The sequence below is a fragment of the Oncorhynchus clarkii genome, chromosome 14 (assembly GCF_045791955.1).
Source record: "Oncorhynchus clarkii lewisi isolate Uvic-CL-2024 chromosome 14, UVic_Ocla_1.0, whole genome shotgun sequence".
NCBI lineage: Eukaryota > Metazoa > Chordata > Actinopteri > Salmoniformes > Salmonidae > Oncorhynchus > Oncorhynchus clarkii.
Genome location: NC_092160.1, coordinates 36,588,488 through 36,598,259, shown reverse-complemented (window position 1 = coordinate 36,598,259; position 9,772 = coordinate 36,588,488).

The window sequence follows — 9,772 nt, the reverse complement described above, 5'->3', positions numbered from 1 at the left end:
TACTCTAGTTTTGGTTGTCATTGGTTGAACCGATGTGTCAGAATCTTTAGAGGAAGTGGGTTTAGACAACATTGTGTCTAAATTGGGATCTTCTCCGTCTTGACATATTCATACCAGAAATAGTGGTTTAATTGTCAATACCAGACAGTTTTAGAAATGTTAATGAATTAGACAACAGACTACAACCCAGTAACATTTTTCATATATAGCTTTGTTAACATCCGGCAAATGTTACAATTTATTATGGGAGACAGAAGATACAATTTATTATGGGAGACAGAAGATACAATTTATTATGGGAGACAGAAGATACTATTTCATATGGTATACCGTGGTAAGGATATACTAACATATTGGCATTCTTCTATAATCATTCATATTTTTCTAAAAGATGTAAGACCATATTGATCAACATTAATATTCTTATTTTGCTCTATAACAACAACAAACAAACAAAAAATTAGCAAAATTACAAACTTTTATTTTAAGTATTCCACCCGGCCCACCGTAGGATATGACTATAACGTTTAAAATTCCATTTTACAAAAGATTTATTTTTTTACAAAACAATCCTGGCTGGTTTGAGTGTGGGTGTGGTTGTCTCCCTCCCCTCTGCCCTGTTTCCTCCCCTCTGCGCTGTCTCCCTCCGCTCCCTGCCAGCCTCCAGTCAGTTGGTACACACACTTAAAGGGGTCATGAGGCTGTGTTTTGCAGTGGCACTAAAACACAACAGCAGAGTCATTTTGCATTGGAATGGAATGGTGAGGGTCAGAGGGCAAGGGTTATGACTGTGGCAAGGGTGAAATAGCTGAATGGGGCTGTGGAAGAAGAACAGTTCCCTTGTCCCAAATGGCACCCTATTCCTTATGTAGTGCACTACTTTTGACCAGGGCAATAGAGCATGTTCATTGTTCTCTGGTTAAAAGTAGAGCACTACATAGAGAATAGGGTACCATTTGGGATGCATTACACTGTCTTCCAGAAAACTGTTGAAATGTTTTAAATCCTTTAGTATCCACATATGTATGTCTTTGTTTTGCAACAAAACAAAACAAAATCAGATTAATTTACTAAATGATTGATTATTTCATAAATACGTAAATAGAAGTAGCAGGTAATTCTCGTTTACTTTGGAATTGAACTCACCTGTGGTGAGTTGAAGGTGCCTGCAATATAAAAATCCCTCATTCAACCAGTATTGAATAGAGAAAAGGACTCATTCTCCTGTTTTGTGTCACTGTTTGTACCGCAACGAAGAAACTGAGAAAATAAAGAGAACCAGAGAATTATCTGAGGAGGTCAGACACAACATTGTAGCCGAGCCTGGACAATCTCAAGGCTACAAGTCCACCTCCAGAGACCTTGATGTTTCCTGTTTCCACCGTACCTAATGTTATCAAGACGTTTAAGGCCCGTGCCACTGTAGCCAGCCTCCCTGGACGTGGGCGCAAGAGAAAACCTGAAGGAAGATTGCAGCGATGGATTGTTATAATGGTGGAGAACGCACCTCGATGAACTGCCACACAGTTTCAAGTTGACCTTCACACACAAGGTATGACAGTTTCAAGTTGACCTTCACACACAAGGTATGACAGTTTCAAGTTGACCTTCACACACAAGGTATGACAGTTTCAAGTTGACCTTCACACACAAGGTATGACAGTTTCAAGTTGACCTTCACACACAAGGTATGACAGTTTCAAGTTGACCTTCACACACAAGGTATGACAGTTTCAAGTTGACCTTCACACACAAGGTATGACAGTTTCAAGTTGACCTTCACACACAAGGTATGACAGTTTCAAGTTGACCTTCACACACAAGGTATGACAGTTTCAAGTTGACCTTCACACACAAGGTATGACAGTTTCAATTTGAACTTCACACACAAGGTATGACAGTTTCAAGTTGACCTTCACACACAAGGTATGACAGTTTCAAGTTGACCTTCACACACAAGGTATGACAGTTTCAACTCGCACCATCCGTCGCCAAACTCAATGAAAGGGGGTTATGTGGTAGGAGACCCAGAAGGACCCCACTGCTGAGAGAGAGAGAAAAAAGAAAGCCAGACTGCAATTTACCAAAACACACCTGAACATGCCCAAATCCTTTCTGGGAGAATGTCCCGTTGACAGATGAGACCAAATTAGAGCTTTTTGGTAAAGCACACCATCTCTATATTTACAGAAAACAAAATGAAGCTTTCAAAGAAAAGAACATCTTCCCTAGAGTCCAACATGGTGGAGATTCAGTGATGTTTTGGGGTTGCTACGTCTGGCACTTGGTGCCTTGAACTTGTACCTGGCGTTATGAAATCAGGAGAATACCAAGGCATTTTCTGGAGCGCAATGTCGGATCCAGTGTCAGACAGCTGGGTCTCCGTCAAAGGTAACGGGTATTCCAACAGGACAATGACCCCCAAAAACACACTTCAAAACAGCGCGAGGAATGGTTCATCACAAAAACGCTGGACGGTTCTGAAGTGGCCAGCAATGAGTTCAGATCTAAGTATAATTGAACATTTTACGGAGGGATCTGAAATCAGAAGTTGGGAGAAGGCATCCTTCAAAACGGGGAGAACTAGAGCAGTTTGCACAAGAGGAGCGGACCAAACTGCCAGTACAGAGGTGCAAGAAGCTCATTGATGGTTATAGGAAGCTCATCGATGGTTATAGGAAGCTCATCAATGGTTATTTGGAAGCTCATCGATGGTTATAGGAAGCTCATTGATGTTTATAGGAAGCTCATTGATGGTTATAGGAAGCTCATCGATGGTTATAGGAAGCTCATTCGATGGTTATAGGAAGCTCATTGATGGTTATAGGAAGCTCATTAATGTTTATAGGAAGCTCATTGATGTTTATTGGAAGCTCATTGATGGTTATAGGAAGCTCATTGATGGTTATAGGAAGCTCATTCGATGGTTATAGGAAGCTCATTGATGTTTATAGGAAGCTCTTCGATGGTTATAGGAAGCTCTTCGATGTTTATAGGAAGCTCATTGATGGTTATAGGAAGCTCATTCGATGGTTATAGGAAGCTCATTGATGTTTATAGGAAGCTCTTCGATGTTTATAGGAAGCTCTTGATTGCAGTTATTTTGACCAAAGGTCCAGGGTGTGGATAATTTTGTCAATGCCATTTCTGTTTAATTTCTGATTTAAATTGATATATTAAGTTCTGAATCCAAAACAAACATTCTTTAATATAATACTTTGGTCAATTTCAACTTATTTTTAGGGAAAATTGTGAGTTACTAGAAAAAAGGGTGACAATATTTTTGGCCACGACTGTATATCATTCCAGCTGCTCTGTAGGACTGTGTGTGTGTGTGTGAGAGAGAGAGGGGGGGGGGGAGAGAGAGAACACTATGTCATTGCTACATACCAGAGAGCGGGAGAGAAGAGATAGAGAGAGAGGGAAGAGAGAACACTATGTCATTGCTACATACCAGAGAGAGAGAGGGAGAGAAGAGAGAGAGAGAGCGAGAGAGAGAGAGAGAGAGAGAAAGAGAGAGACAGAGAGAGCGAGAGACAGAGAGAGAGACAGAGAGAGCGAGAGAGACAGAGAGAGAGAGAGACAGAGAGAGAGAGACAGAGAGAGAAAGACATACAGAGAGAGAGAGAGAGAGAGACAGAGAGAGAGAGAGAGACAGAGAGAGAGAGAGAGAACACTGTCAATGCTACATACCAAAGAGAGAAGAGGGAGAGAAGAGAGAGAGAGAAGAGGGGGACGGAGAAGGAAAACAGACAGGCAGCCCCTGCATTTTTGGATATGAGACCCCTTAGTTCCTCAGGCTCATATTTCCAAAGTTGGGAGGTGGGGCGTTGAAATTGATGTCGTCTACCAAAGCACAACTGCAATACTCACTAAAGTCACAGGCTCAGCCGAGAACTATTGATCATTGTTTTGCCAAAAAATCTACAAGATATCTCGGATTTGATATTGATCAAACAAAGAGCAAAAGTGAATGTGACGTGTGTAAATAGCACGTGCGTCTCAGTGTCTGTTTTTGAAATAGATAAATGCCATAGCTTACATTCTGCAGAGATATAGATCCATTTAAATACTTCTCAATATAGGTTTCTCGGGCGAGGCCTGCGGGATGGCGGAGGGTAGTGGTAAGTGAGCACACTATTTGGACCTAAATACACTCAAGACACTCAGGTGAAACCAGGGTATTGGTGTATTTGGGACTTGGTTTGTTTAAGGTCTAGCTACCACAGGTGGTGTCCAAAATGAGTCCTTCGGGATACGTTTGAGTCACATAGATAAAGACGGCTTAGACTGGTTTAGTTCACTCCCTCAACAGATATAATTACAACAACACCTACTTTTAACAGGACTCGTTGCCATTCGTTGCCACACTGCAGTGTTGGGTTTCTGGAACACGGCCAACTAAGAGAGGAATGCGGAGCTCACGGGATGGTATCTGTCTGAGTAAAGACCTAAAGGAGCGTTGACGAAGGCTACACCAAACTGTTGCAAAGTGTTGTTGTTTTTTTATCACCCACTGGGTCCATAGTAAAAATAAATTTAAAAAACTGACTCGAAGAACAACGGCTCGGGGAGAGGGGAGGAGGGCATCCACATTGAGAAACGGTTTATCTGTGAATAGAATGAACTACTGATGTGACGCGTCAGATAAAACTCAAACTATCATTGCCTTTAGCCTTAAAGTAGCTAAATAAAAGGGTGTAGCAACTTTTCCGCCTGGCTGTTGAAATTCTAGGTGGAGTGTTACGCACCTTGAGCAAAGTGCTGAGGCAACTGTGTTCCCTAAGTGGAGGGTGGTTGATTGTTCAGTCCTGTGGTCGGCTATAACAAGACGTAACATGCCAGCGCTGCTAGCTATGAGAGGGTAATCCCGGAAAAGCTCAAAGTACCGGGACATATTCTCAGTCCTATAGACAAACTATCTATTCACCACGCAATAATAGTATAAAGAAAAGTTTCTTTTTTTTTGACTGCACTTCATTTCTGCATAGTTTGTCACAGCACTTACAACCTCTTCTTTTGGCATCCGATATTTATATACACACACAGGGCATTGCTATGGAAACATCCCTGCCCCCCTTGCTTATTATGTTGCTATAGCAGCCAACCATCCCAGAATAGTATTTTTTTTCAGCCTCCTCTCTGTCCCTCCCTCGTGTCCGTGACTCACAACTTCGCAGTGGAAACCACAATTCAATCTGTCTCTCATTCCCTGCTTTTTTTCCCCTTCTTCATTATCTTCTCTGTAGCCTATCAGAAGACAGGATAGGGGTGGGGAGGCTCTGGGGAAGGCTTTCCTGACTTTCTGAATCATGTGAGTGTGGTGGGGGAAATCCCGAAAACATCCCATCATCAAATGACAAAGTAACTATGACAACAACATAACAATAGTGTGTTGCAAGATGGTTAGACATTGGTAGCTGTCATTGCTGGTTCGTCTGTTTTTTTTAGTTTAAACCCTACATGTTCAGTGGAGAGATTTTGGTGTATGATAACTCTGCCTTCCTGACCTTCAGTAGCTGTAGGAACTCCATTGGAGGGATGAGACACCATTCTTCCACCAGAAATTCCATAATTTGATAGTGGTGGAAAACACTGTCTCTGGCGCCGCTGTAGAATCTAAGTTCAATTGGGTTTTAGATCTGGTGACTGAGACGGCCATGGCATATGGTTTACATCGTTTTCATGCTCATCAAACCATTCAAAAACCACTCGTGCCATGTGGATGGGGGCATTGCCATCCTATGTGGGGCATAGCCATGGTAGCCAAAATAATGTCCTGCCCAGCATTTTCATACATGACCCTAAGCATGATGGGATGTTAATAGCTTAATTAAAAAAACTTTTTTTTAAAGTTTTATTTACCCATGATGCATCATCTAGAGTTGTAAGTCCTTAGATGAGCACAAGTTCATGTGTTGTCTTGTTCAGAATGAGGTTCTTATTCTCCAACAACCCCTTAACCCCACTTGGCCTTCTCAGTACTGAAGCGGCAACAACAAAAAGCTCAAATCAGGTCAAGGTAAGAGAACGATTACCTTACCAATATGGACGCATGAATGGGCTTCAGTGATATGGTCCATTGTTTGCTGACTCACAATGGCTCTATTCTATTATTTGCAGATTGAGCTTAAGGGCCTATCATTACCGAAAGACACAGTTCTCATTACAACGTCATTTTTAGGTCAGTTTCGGTAACGAGGACCTTCGTTTAGGTAATGATAATAAGCTAATCCAAATGTGTTGTCAATGGGTGTGTTGTGCTAATAACTTTTTATTTCCTGGGACCACTCTTTAAACCCAATGTATAGATTTTTTTTAGTTGTTGTTGTAGTGTTTGTCAAGATGTATGGAGTTTAAAACCATTTAGCTTACTTTTAAGCCACAATCAGCAGTTTGTGTTTCAGCAAAGAGCAACCCCACCACCCAAATGAGGATATCCCCAATTTTGACATGTGTATCTGTTTTTAAATGTACCTATACTGTTAATATCCCAAACTGAGCAATCGAGGGAGAAGGGCCTTGGTCAGGGAGGTGACCAAGAACCCGATGGTCACACTGACAGAGCTCCAGAGTTCCTCTGTGGAGATGGGAGAACCTTCCAGAAGTACAACCGTCTCTGCAGCACTCCACCAATCAGGCCTTTATGGTAGTGTGGCCAGACGGAAGCATCTCCTCAGTAAAAGGCACATGACAGCCTGCTTGGAGTTTGCCAAAGGGCCCCCAAAGGACTCAGACCATGAGAAACAAGATTCTCTGGTCTGATGAAACAAAGATTTGGCCTGAATGCCAAGCGTCATGTCTGGAGGAAACCTGGCACCATCCCTACGGTGAAGCATAGTGGTGGCAGCATCATGCTGTGGGGACGCTTTTCAGCGGCAAGGACTGGGAAACTAGTCAGGAAAGATGAAAGGAGCAAAGTACAGAGCGATCCTTGATGAAAACCTGCTCCGGAGGGCTCATGACCTCAGACTGGGGCGAAGGTTCACCTTCCAACAGGACAACAACCCTAAGTACACAGCCAAGACAACACAGGAGTGGCTTTGGGACAAGTCTCTAAATGTCTTTGAGTGGCCCAGCCAGAGCCCGGACTTGTAGCTGTCCAGCGACGCTCCCCATCCAACCTGACAGAGCTTGAGATGATCTGCAGAGAAGAATGGGAGAAGCTCCCCAAATACAGGTGTGCCAACCTTGTAGCATCATACCCAAGAAGACTCGAGGCTGTACTTGCTGCCAAATGTGCTTCAACAAAGTACTGAGTAAAGGGTCTGAATAGTTATGTAAATGCGATATTTCAATGTATTATTTGTAATAAATTTGTAACAACTAAAAAAAAAAAACATTTTTGCTTTGTCATTATGGGATTTTGAGTGTAGATTTGATGTGGGGGAAAAAAACAACTTAGTCCGTTTTTATAAAAAGGCTGTAACATAGCAACATTTTGAAAAAGGCAAGGGGTCTGAATACTTTCGGAATGCCCTGTACATCTAAAATACCTTTACAACCCCAAATATCCACATCCTAATAGCTGTCAAGACCTTGGATAATTCTTTATTTGTTTAAGTCACTTGGTTAAGTTTAAGTCCTTTCGACTTTTGAAAAATACATTCATTTAATTACAGTACTTGTACTTAAACTGAAATAAAGGGGTATTTTAGTAAATTGCAGTAAGATCAGTGATTTTAGTACTATGCAAGTAATTGGGGATTAATACGTGATACATTCGGATGATGTATTGGGTTACTGAGTCTCGGATAGAGATCAGTACAGGTTTTAAATGGTAAGTTATACAACACTCATTACCGGAAAAATTCAATCTCATCTCTGAAACCTGCTCATCATTACCGTAATGCACCAACATTTAGGAAATGTCAGGACAAATACAATGTATACTTTAGCAATTTTGGCTTAATCTGATAGTGTGACCTTTGTTCTTTATCCAAATATGTGTAAGTAAAGATTAATAACATGCATGCACAAGTGGGAAAAATTATGCCACGGTAATGAGATACATTATAAAATACATTTGAAAGAATAAAAATAAATATCAGTGTTATGTTTAACTCAGGCTAACGTAACGTAGCAGGCGTAAGAGAAGCTAGGTTTAAAGGAAATGAAAGCTAGGTTGCAAATAGCTTTATCCCTGAAAACCGGAACATCCAGTTATTGGGGACTCTGCTGAGGGCTAAACTCAGGCCTTCTGACTCAGGCTCAGACTCAGGCCTTCTGACTCTGCTGAGGGCTAAACTCAGGCCTTCTGACTCAGGCTCAGACTCAGGCCTTCTGACTCTGCTGAGGGCTAAACTCAGGCCTTCTGACTCTACTGAGGGCTAAACTCAGGCCTTCTCATTGGAGGAGCAATGTAAAACTTGAAATTGATTTGTTAATATCTGATTTTCTTAGGAAATAGATAAGTTCAGATCCTGATCTCAGTGATCCTAGAGGACATTTTGTAAAAAATTGCACTTCTGAATTTTCGTGTCAAATGTCAGTTTCATGAGAATGACCTACCTGCTTTCAACATACTTTGTATCTCTCATTTACTCAAGTATTTCCATTATTTTGGCAGTTACCTCCGATTGTACTCCAGAAAACGATCAGAATGACATTTCCAAGCTAACACAGAAGAGGTCCAGAAAACGATCAGAATGACATTTCCAAGCTAACACAGAAGAGGCAGACATTTAGAACTCCGTTTCAATGAAAGCAAGATGTCTCAAAAGTTTAAAAGAAGACTATAGTAGCTCCGATATGTACAAGTGAGTCAACACTTTTCTTTATTTGATTAACCTTAAGTTTGACATCAACATAGAGATCCAAGTCTCTTTCACAAGGGAGTCCTGGATACAAAGAAAGCTCTATATACAATATACAGAAATATACATACAATGGTCTATTAATGTCTTAAACGGACTGTAGGGCAGGGGACGACATGTACCTACTTGAAGTCTATCTTGGAGTTCATTCCATATCGGGGGGGGGGGGGGGGGGGGATAACAACACATTAAGGTTACACTGAGGACAACAACACAACATCCTATGGTTACAGACAACAACACAACATACTAAGGTTATAGACAACAACACAACATCCTAAGGTTACAGACAACAACACAACATCCTAAGGTTACACTGAGGACAACAACACAACATCCTATGGTTACAGACAACAACACAACATCCTATGGTTACAGACAACAACACAACATACTAAGGTTATAGACAACAACACAACATCCTAAGGTTATAGACAACTACACAACATACTAAGGTTACAGACAACAACATACTATGTTACAGACAACAACACAACATCCTAAGGTTACAGACAACACAACATCCTATGGTTACAGACAACAACACAACATCCTAAGGTTATAGACAACAACACAACATCCTATGGTTACAGACAACAACACAACATCCTAAGGTTACAGACAACAACACAACATCCTAAGGTTACAGACAACAACACAACATCCTAAGGTTACAGACAACACAACATCCTATGGTTACAGACAACAACACAACATCCTAAGGTTATAGACAACAACACAACATCCTAAGGTTACAGACAACAACACAACATCCTAAGGTTACAGACAACAACACAACATCCTAAGGTTACAGACAACACAACATCCTAAGGTTTCACTGAGGACAACAACACAACATCCTATGGTTACAGACAACAACACAACATCCTAAGGTTATAGACAACAACACAACATCCTAAGGTTACAGACAACAACACAACATCCTAAGGTTACAG